Genomic DNA, 10,010 nt, shown 5'->3' with positions numbered 1-10,010 from the left:
GAACCAGTATTTTGAAAAGAGACTGTGTACAATTATAATGGGGAGAGAATATTCTACTTTTTCTATAACGTCTCTGCAGAAAAGTAACAGCCCTACCTTTTTTTTTTTTTTTTTTTTTAATTTTAACCTCATAATAACAAATTCTGGAATTTAGTTTGGAAGATTTGAGTTCTTTAGAATAATTCATCTCTCATAAAAAGACATTACCATGACAAATATTTAGCTATTATGCAGGTCATGTTTAATTCATTTTACTAAGTAAGAATGTTATTAGTACAGACGCTTATGAAAATAAGTAGGATTGTTTTATTATCTGTAAATAATTTGTACTGAAGTTTGTACCAAACAAACATGTAAAGGACAAAGACATTTCACAAAAGACAGAAATCCAAAACCAAGTTATTATTCATACGTCTTCCTCACTTTGTGTGTGTGTGTTTAAAGACAGAATATTCAGTCAAGTATCACAGACGTGGATGTAGCTTTTAGGGGTTTTCTGCATTTAATCATTTTTTGAAGACAGTGGTCTCCTGGATTTGAGCCAGTTCTACCTTGTCTCATTAATTTTTCCACTTCCTTAGCTCATCTTAACTTACTTTTAATTTTATCTTTATTTTCTTGTTTTAGGCTAAGAAATAAAGGTGATACAATTAAAACAAAATCACCTCAATTTTACTAGAATGTGCACTACTGTTTTTCCCTTTTCAGTCATTCCCTTTTATTTTGTATTCGCTTTTCACTCCTCCTCTACACGATCACTTTCTGCTCAGACAAATCGCAACCCCTACCCACCCACCCATTTTCATGCTTTTCATTCCCTTATGCTCTGTTTCTCCTCCCAGCACATCATTTTTCCAAATTATTTCATCACATTTCAGGCTCTCCTCCTCCCTTTCTTCTACCACCTTGTCTCTTTTCCTCATTTTGTCCATGACAATCTTTACATCTCTACCATTCACTCATATTCAACACAGCAAGCACACTTAGGAATCTCCCCTTTTTTCCCCTCCTTATCTCTCTCACAATATCTTTTTTTTGTCTCCTGCACCTTTATCCCTTCTATATGAAGTAATTTTTTCTCACCCTCTAAGATGTTTTCTGAAGACAAAGGAAGCTTCTGTACTGACACATAAGTGTCTCTGTCACACTGTGCAGCAGAACAGCCTGTGTGTGCATACTGGGCTGTATATTCTAGCAGACTGCAAGGATGGCGGGTGCTAAAATGCATGGATGTGCATATGTGCCTGCTTGTTTGCTTGTATGTGCACATATAGATGCCAATTGCCATCCACATTCCTAATCACCATGAATGACTGCATCATGCACCAAAATTGCATTCGTATTATATTCTATTTCCAAATCATACTGTAAAAATATTTTGCTGTAAGCAAATTAAAGCAGATACAGAAGCTTAGAATGAAATAGGAAATGTCTGCATCTGATATCTGTTAGAGTGTGTGAACTCAAACCAGAACATGAGGACAAGTGACAGAATTACTACATTTTTAAATGGAAAAAAATTCAAAACTGCTGAGTCTCATGATCCAATATTCAAAGGGAAAAAGGAGCCTAATACTGGACTGCAGAAGTTGCAGAAGTGCTGTCTATTGACATGTGGCAGCTGCGAATGGAGGGGACAAGGATCTATGGGGAATTATGCAGACTAGGCAAGGACAGAGGAGAAGAGAATGAGAATATTCAGCTAAGGCAAGGACAAGCATAGAAATGTTGAATTTCTCTCCTGAACAGAAGTGAGTCTATAAACTGTGGAACCCCCATGGGTCTGATAATGACAAGTGTTCTCTTCAAATGAATGAGCTATATTTTAAAACTTTAACTCTATCCTGGAAAAAGAAACTGAGATATCACGGTAAGGCACCGGCACAGGCTGCCCAGAGAATCTGTGAATGTACCATCCCTGGAGGTGCTCAAGGCTAGATTGCTTGGATGGGGACTGGAGCAACCTGATCTGGTGGGTGGCACCCCTGCCTATGACAGGGAGTTGGAGCTTAATGATTTTTAAGGTCCTTTCCAACCTCAGCCATTCTATTATTCTATGATCAATGTATATACAATTTGACAGTTCCTAGTGCACACCCATGGGAAAAAAAAAAAAAAAACAAAACCATTGTTCCTTTAAGTAAACTGTAACGAGATGATAATCTGACATGTTATTTTGTAGATTTTGGAAGTTCATACATACAATTCAAATCACACTCTATCTTTAATTTTTACAAATGAAATATAAACTCTGATACATGTGATATATCTGATGTATCTGTTTTTCAGAAGGCTGCACTTTTCATGTAATTTCCTTGAAGTCAAACACCATGACTGAGGAGACTGTACCTGCTGCTAAACTCTCACCTCCAAATACTGTTGTTTCCTCTTTACTCTTCATTTATGTTTGCTATTTTTTTGTACAGATTCATAACTCAGTAGTAGCACTAGGCTTCAAGTATGGAGTCAACTACAGTTTATCTGAGTTCTTAATAAGCAAGGCACTTGAGTGCCACTGCACCTCTCAAAGCAGAATCTGGAGAGTTCTCTGAAAGAAGCTGCATTTCCTGCCTCCGTGCAATCTATCATTAGAAGGCAAGAGAATACACAAAAGTTTTTGTTTTTGTTCTTTCTTTTTTAACATAATATGAGATGGGCTGCTATATCAAATATTACGCTAACAATTCCTAATTCCTAGTCTATTAATATGTTGACTCCATCCAAGACGAGTGCTGAATTCTCAACAATTTGTTTCCCAATAGCTTGGCAAAATGAGAAAAAATTTCACCTTTTGAGTACTCTGAGACTTAGTGGCCAAACGTCTGCATTACGCAAAAGGATTAAGAAAGTAGGAACAGTTTTACAGTTAAGATATTATCTAGCAAACTGATTATGATTTGCAGCTCTGGTGCACCCAAATTTCAAGAAAATATATTTAATCCCTTGCGTGACTTATTTAGAAACATGGAGCCCTTTTCTTTGTTTTCTGCTTCCCTGTCTTCTCTCTTACTGCACTTTCTTCAAGAAGGGAAAGTGTAATAACCAGAGCTAAATAAACACACAGAAAATTTTTAGGAATGATGCCAAAGAAAGGTATAATACACATTCACCAGCTCATCAGTTCTACAAACTGGAAGTTCAAGCTATTCTGTGTTTATTGAAATAGTAAGTCTTTGTTTTAAACAGAAAGTATATATAATACAAAGTAAATGAAAACTTTTCTTTCTCAAGATTTCTACATTCATAATGTTTGTTGGCACTTTTTTCTTCCCATAACTGCATCTATGTGTTGACCACACTCAGTTTAGTCTCCTGTCACCCTACTTCATTTCCACAGACATATAATTGTTATTACATTTTCATCAATACCTACGCTACTTTGAAAACATAACAATCTCTGTCCACCTCTAGGAAGGAAATTATTTTTTATTCTTATCCACCATTGCTACAGTAATGAAATATCTCCAGAACTATTGTCATGTTACTTATTTTGAAGTGACATTACACAGTGTCCCACAACAACCAGATACGAAGAAAAAATAACTTTTCCCAAGTAACATTTCCTAATCAGCATGAGCTTATAACTTTAATAGTGCAATCAGTCAGATGGACATCAAAGTGATTGTGTATTTCATAAGGTTTGAGAATGCTATCAGCCAGGAATTCTGCGTCACATCCATACAGGGAAAATACTAGAAATATACATTTTCCTTCTGTTTTCTGTAATGTAATTATACACTGACTCCACTGAGTAAAGTATAATGAAAATATTTCTGACAGAACACCAGTATGCCCAATATGTTCTACATCAAACAGAATAGTGGAACTTTGTCATTTTCAGCATTAAGGAGACTCCTTAGATTTCACCTGCCATTTTTGCCAGCTTCATCAGAACTGAACAGCAGTTCAGGCCACTCTGATGTGCTTCCTCATTTCTTCAAACCATCAGCAATATGTCACAGTTCAACCAGATGTAAAGAATGGGCAAAATGCAAAGACAATATGCAGCAGTAATTGGAATCATTCTGTAATGTCACCATCACAACTGCTGGAAATTACAGTGGCTCAAGTCAAGCTAGCTGGTACATTTAAAAGAAGGAAACGTCACATCCACTGTTCTCACATATTGGATGGAATTAATCTTGTCAATTTGAGGTATTCATCCACTACGGACATTTTGTAAGTTACTTCAACTAAGATACGAGTGGTTACAAACACTCTGTGAAATATAAGACTTAACAGAAATGGTGGTTAATAACTAGAATAAGATGTTTGATGTTATTTTGGTGGAGGTCTTAGTCCTTTCCAGAAGTTTATCCTGCATACTTCCGCCTTTAAAAGGGATTGCTAGCCTATGCACTACAACGATCAGCAGCTATCTAAAACCTGCATTGCATGGTCAAATTCCTAAATCTTTCCTACACACCCTGGGCCTCACTCATTCTATAGTGTTACTCGACTGAAGTCTCTAGGACAAATGATGTCTGTCATTTTTTCACAAAGCATATTTAGATTATGCAGAACAAATTGACAAGGTTATTTACTGTGACAAACAATCATTTTTAAAAAAGAGCAGAGTATTTAAAAACAAAAACAACTGGGAGCCATGAATGGAACCAGTACAGTAGAAAGAGCTTTGCATATTAAATGTCGTAAACAGTGGAGATCTCCCTGATTTGCTCATCAGAGGTGTCACAGCTGATTGGTGCCTATTCTTTTTATTTCATTCTGAGAAATCAGTAATTAGAAGAAATAATTTTAAAAGGATAAATAATTTTACTATTAAAAGAAGATTTTCTTTCTCTCAAAATCCATGACTGGATTTTCTGCAGAAAATAAATACACAGGATGTCTAATACATTTATTTGCAGTTGCCTGCAGAAAACTAGATATTTTTTTTTTTCATTTATTTTCCTTCATGGAAGTTATTTTTTTTTCCTTTATCTCATGCTTTTCTAACTTACTGCCATTAAGCTTGCAGACAACAGGTCTTCCATCTTTTTCTCTAATTATAGGAAAGAAATAAACTCATCCCTCTTCAGCACTGTTTTGAAACCTTCCCTTCTGATGTGCCATCAAAGCAGTCCAGGACAGGCTATAAAATGTGGGGGTTAAATGAACTGCACTTGTGCTTCCTTCTCCCACTTGTTGAATCCCATGACCTACATGTGAAAAAGCCACAGGGATCAATACCTGTCAGGTCAGACTGTTTCACATGATAACTGCCAAGGCATTTAGGATGCAACAGTGTGACACAGAAGGACAGAAAATAATGCTGAGACATCAACACTACTAAGTGAGGGAAAAAAAGAACATAACTGGGGGGCAAACTGTCTGCCAGCTGGACAGCCAGAACTACCTTTTTCAATACACTCCTCTGTAACTGACACACCACAATTACAACCCTGTCCTCATAGCGTTTCATTTTATTGGAATATTACTGTTCTTAAATTAAATTGCAAGGACCTCAGACCTGTAATTTTTCCCCCATTCAATAGCATACTGCTGTTTTGGAAAACCTCCCCACCTCCAAGGAGTATTATGAGAAATCCCATCCCATTAATACTTTTTCTTAGGAGTTAATTTCATCTGTATGTAAGTCTATAAAAGGGTTCTTACATGGAGGTCAATAGAGCTGAACTAAAGCTGTGCAAAATGTTCAAAGGGCCACATGAAACCATATAAAACTCACTAGGTCCAAGGTGTGCACTAATAATTTGAACCAGCTTTGCTCTAAATTTTTATTGAGCCCGAGTACCTTTCGTTAAAACCAGAAATGTAATTTTTAGCACTATCTGGAATTGTACACATTTCTAGAGGCTAATTATTTCACTTTTTCCCCCTCCCCCTCCAAGGTTGAACGCTGCGGCTGTTGCAGTCACTGGCATAGGTTTCATGGTAGACTTCTGGAAGCCTAATTGGCTCAGTATGACCAGCATGACGCCGGCTGTAGCTAAGCAGAGGCTCTATGTAGCTGACTTACATAATTCCCATTTTCAGAAGTAAAAACTCAAAAAGAAACTCTTTTAAACACTAACACATTGTGTTCCTGTCTCCTGCTGTGGCTGACCCAAAGAGAAGAGCCAACTGTTAGTGCTCACAGTGAGCAGATCAGTCCTTTGGCTCAGCAGCAAAGGTCTGGGCCTTGGAGCGAGAAGTCTCAGGTTCAGTCTCCCTGACGAAGCAATTATGTTGTTACAAATCTCTACCAGTTTCCACACAAAGTTTCACTGCCAATTTGTGTAACCACAGATAAAGAAGTGAATTGGTGTTAACTCTTTAACCAGCTCTTCAAAAAACCCTAGAGCAGTCATTCAAATTCAAAATGTAAAGTATTACTCAAATGATAGGTCAGCATACTTCCTCACTACTTCATTTAGGCTCCAAGCCTATAAGAAATACATTGGCAGAGAGCTCAGAAATGCCTTTTTCCTCAGTGACTCTTCTGTTAATAGCTCTATCTTAACATAGATGCTCTACCTAGCATACCTAGGCAAGTATGAAATACACATTTTACGATTACACACGCAGCAGGAGCAACTTAGTAGTTAAAAAAATGTTTACAAATCTTCATGAGTCCCAGATTCACTCATACTTAGAAAAAGTCTTTGAATACAGTATTTCTTTAAGGGAACTGGAGCTCCATGCACCTTCAGCTTAGGTTCATCTGGTTTCCATAGCACTTGCATGAAAAGATGTAGCAAAAAGCAATTCCTTACAAACAAAAAATAAAATGAAATAAAAATGGAGAAAGCTCCTTCGGAAGGGAAGAACTTTCACAGAAACGTTAGCCAAACCAGATACGCTGTAAAAGTCAGGGGCTGAGCTTGGTATATTACTTTCATCAATGTAATTTTTATCTAAGTATTTCTAATACAAATTATAAGAGAGTTATTCCATTTAAATGAAAGTTGCACTCAGAGTGCTGATAATAATTGAGGTTTTTATATAAAATAGGATCAAGGAGATGAAAACGCTGGTATTGATTTTAGTGATTACAAAATAAGATATTGTTGAAAATGATGAGGGCAATCAAAGCAAAAAGATGTAAGACATGAAAAAATTAAAATATGAAAATTTAATAAGAACTGGATGACCTTAAGATCTCAAGTAGCAAGAGAGATGAAATTGGATAATAAGATGTTATTAAGCTAAAAGCTTAAAAAATAATTAAAGATGACCATAACAAACAGATGACCCGTGGTAACATTAAGCGAGCACGCTCTGCTGCAGAACTGAGGAGTCACATACTTGCAGTATTCACACATCAGTGTGAGGCTTGCAAAAAACAATATAGGCAAAATCAGAAATAAGTGCTTTCTTTGACTATGGCCTAGAAATACATACATAGCATTCTGTCATCTTATTCCTGAACATTTGGAAGTAGCTGACATTAGAATTTACTTTGCTTATTTTCAGGATAGGACACTCAGCACCTATTTGAAAGCATAAAACTATACTAGTAAATAGCTTGTGATCAAAATACATACTGTACTGTGAAATCCACTGTGAAAATGACTCTGAGGTTCTCCAAGGAGAAATACCTAATTATGGAGAGAAATTCAATTTCTATTTTTGTTAGTATTTGGAAACTACTTTTTCCCTACAGGTACCCAAAACATTGATCTTCATTTTTGGTCATTGTGAAGGTTTTGGTTTTGTTCTTTTTGTTTTGTTTTATTTTTTCTCCCACAAATGAAGTCTTACTGTGACTTGAGCTTATGGCCTTATTCTGAACATGAGAATTTTGTTCCTTTGCATACCCTATACTCCCCTGAGATATCATAAAAAGTACCATTGAGAACTGAGCGCAGCATATGTGCTAATCATCTTGTTTTCCTTTCCTTTTATTCCAGAAGCAGATTTTCACTGTAAACCACAGAAAAGCAGACTCTTCTATGCCTTCTTTCCTTCCACCCACATTTTCATTTCAAGCCTCAGCTCATGGATATATTTTGCAGAAAAAAAAAATTCAACTTTTCCCAGCGCATTTTTTCCAGTTGATTGCTATTCCTTGGCACCAATTACAAGCAACTGCTTCACAGCCGAACCAAAGCAGCACAGTCAGCAAAATCACAGCCACTCCATTCTTGAACAATCAGAGAGGCTGCATGGGAAGGGGTAAAGATTAGGCAGATACTAGTCTAACAGGCCAACAAGAAATATGCCTGTAGTTTTCCTAAGTCCAGACAGCCTGGATTGTCAGAATGTAAATTTCTGATAACAGCTTCACTGCCAGTTGGATAAAGAACTACAGACTCAGTAGACAGTGCAAAACCACTGAGATGGGAACTACAGTTCCTGCCATACTACAAATATAAGCATGTAATGAACTTGCTGCCCAGCTGGAGTGAGGCTCCTCTGATCACTGGTCTATGGTGACTGAGGTAATGGAAAGCCATGGCCATTCTCAGCACATTTGCTTAATGAAATGAGACATTAAACAGCTCTCCGTACAAGAACCATTGTGGAAATTTGCAGCCTCAATATCATGCTTCACACCTTGATTCCTCACTGTGATCCTTGGTCCTGCTTCCTACTTGCCCAGCCCTCCTGCATTTTCTTACTCCTGTCCTCTCCTGTCTCAGCACTGCAGCTTGCCTGACTAGCTCCACCACCGCCTGCTGATTCCTACCACACTGCTTGTAGTCCTCAGCAGGCCCTCTGGCTTAAATGATTCCCTCAACACAAAATTGATTATTTTTTTTATTTACTATAGGTCCCTAATTAAGAAACCAGCAGTGATTTGCTGTTGTGTCATCTGCCTGGTCTATCCCAGAAGACCAATCATACTATCCAGGTCATGGCAGGATTTAGTTCATCGGGGCAGATTTTCTTTGAATTCCTTGGGAAGTCAACACCAAAGCATAGAAGGTCTCCTCACATCCCTGCTGCTTACCAGCTTTGAAGCTTTGCACAGAGGATAGTTTCATTAGTCTTGACTCAGTCTCCTGTATGATGCTTGCTCCTGCACGGTCAGGTTTCACTAATAAGTGCCAGACAAGGAGAAAAAAAAAGAAACCTGATAAATTGTGAAGAGAGCTGCTCAGATCACCTTTGTACTACATGCCATCTGTTGGCAAGTGCTGTGACTTTAGTAGCTGCAGTCTGCTACAAACTTACCATAGAATCACTCTTCCCCAAAAAAGAAACCCCTTATGTATTTCCCCATTTCACACTAGTAGACGTGAGTACACCAACATTACTCCCCCTATTTACATGTACATCTTCCTAAAATCCTCCCTCAAAGTTAAGAAAGAAGCTTACAAAAACCTATCAGAGACTCTAGTCCAATGACCAGCTCTTTGACAGGCATTGCAGGATAAGGATCCAGAAAACCTGATGCAAATATGCCTTTGTTTATCTTCTAACAGAGGGGAAAATTTGGGCTAAAGCAATTGCCTAACATCATGCAGAAAATCACAGTAAAGACTGACAGTACTCTGGAATCAACTGTCCCTTCAGAGAATAGTGATTTGTAAAAGGCGCTCTGGCATCCTCTGTAAACTAGCTGTATTAAATTAATGCCACTCTTTCTTGTTCTACAATGTATCATAAGAATTGCATTTAGAAGTATTTTAAAGATTCATATCATTTGACAATGAAAATTCCCATAAATGTAGAAATCATAAGCAGTAATCAAAGTGATACTTTCTGTTAGGAGTCCCTCATTTCTCACAATAACATGCAAATCTACAAAACAACCAAACCAACAAACAGTGCTTCATCACTTTTCTTTCATTTTCAATAATTCATGGCTCTAATATTTACTCTATTACCTGTTCAGCATAAATATTAATGACATGCCACTGCAAACTTTAGAATACTTTCTGGTGAGATCAACAAGGAACTTTTGCCCTTGGCCTAAAGAGAAAAGACTGCCACTATGATTAACGGCAAATGACAGAATCCTGCAACTAAAACTAAGAAATATATTATTCTACACAAATATTTCACTAGCCTTTAAACACATATAACAAAGGTCTGAAATATGTTTTAAAGAGTACTTC

This window comes from Lagopus leucura, unplaced genomic scaffold, assembly GCF_019238085.1.
Source record: "Lagopus leucura isolate 7727_CA_CO unplaced genomic scaffold, USGS_WTPT01 Super-Scaffold_100009, whole genome shotgun sequence".
NCBI classification, from domain to species: domain Eukaryota; kingdom Metazoa; phylum Chordata; class Aves; order Galliformes; family Phasianidae; genus Lagopus; species Lagopus leucura.
This window is presented reverse-complemented; position numbering follows the sequence as displayed.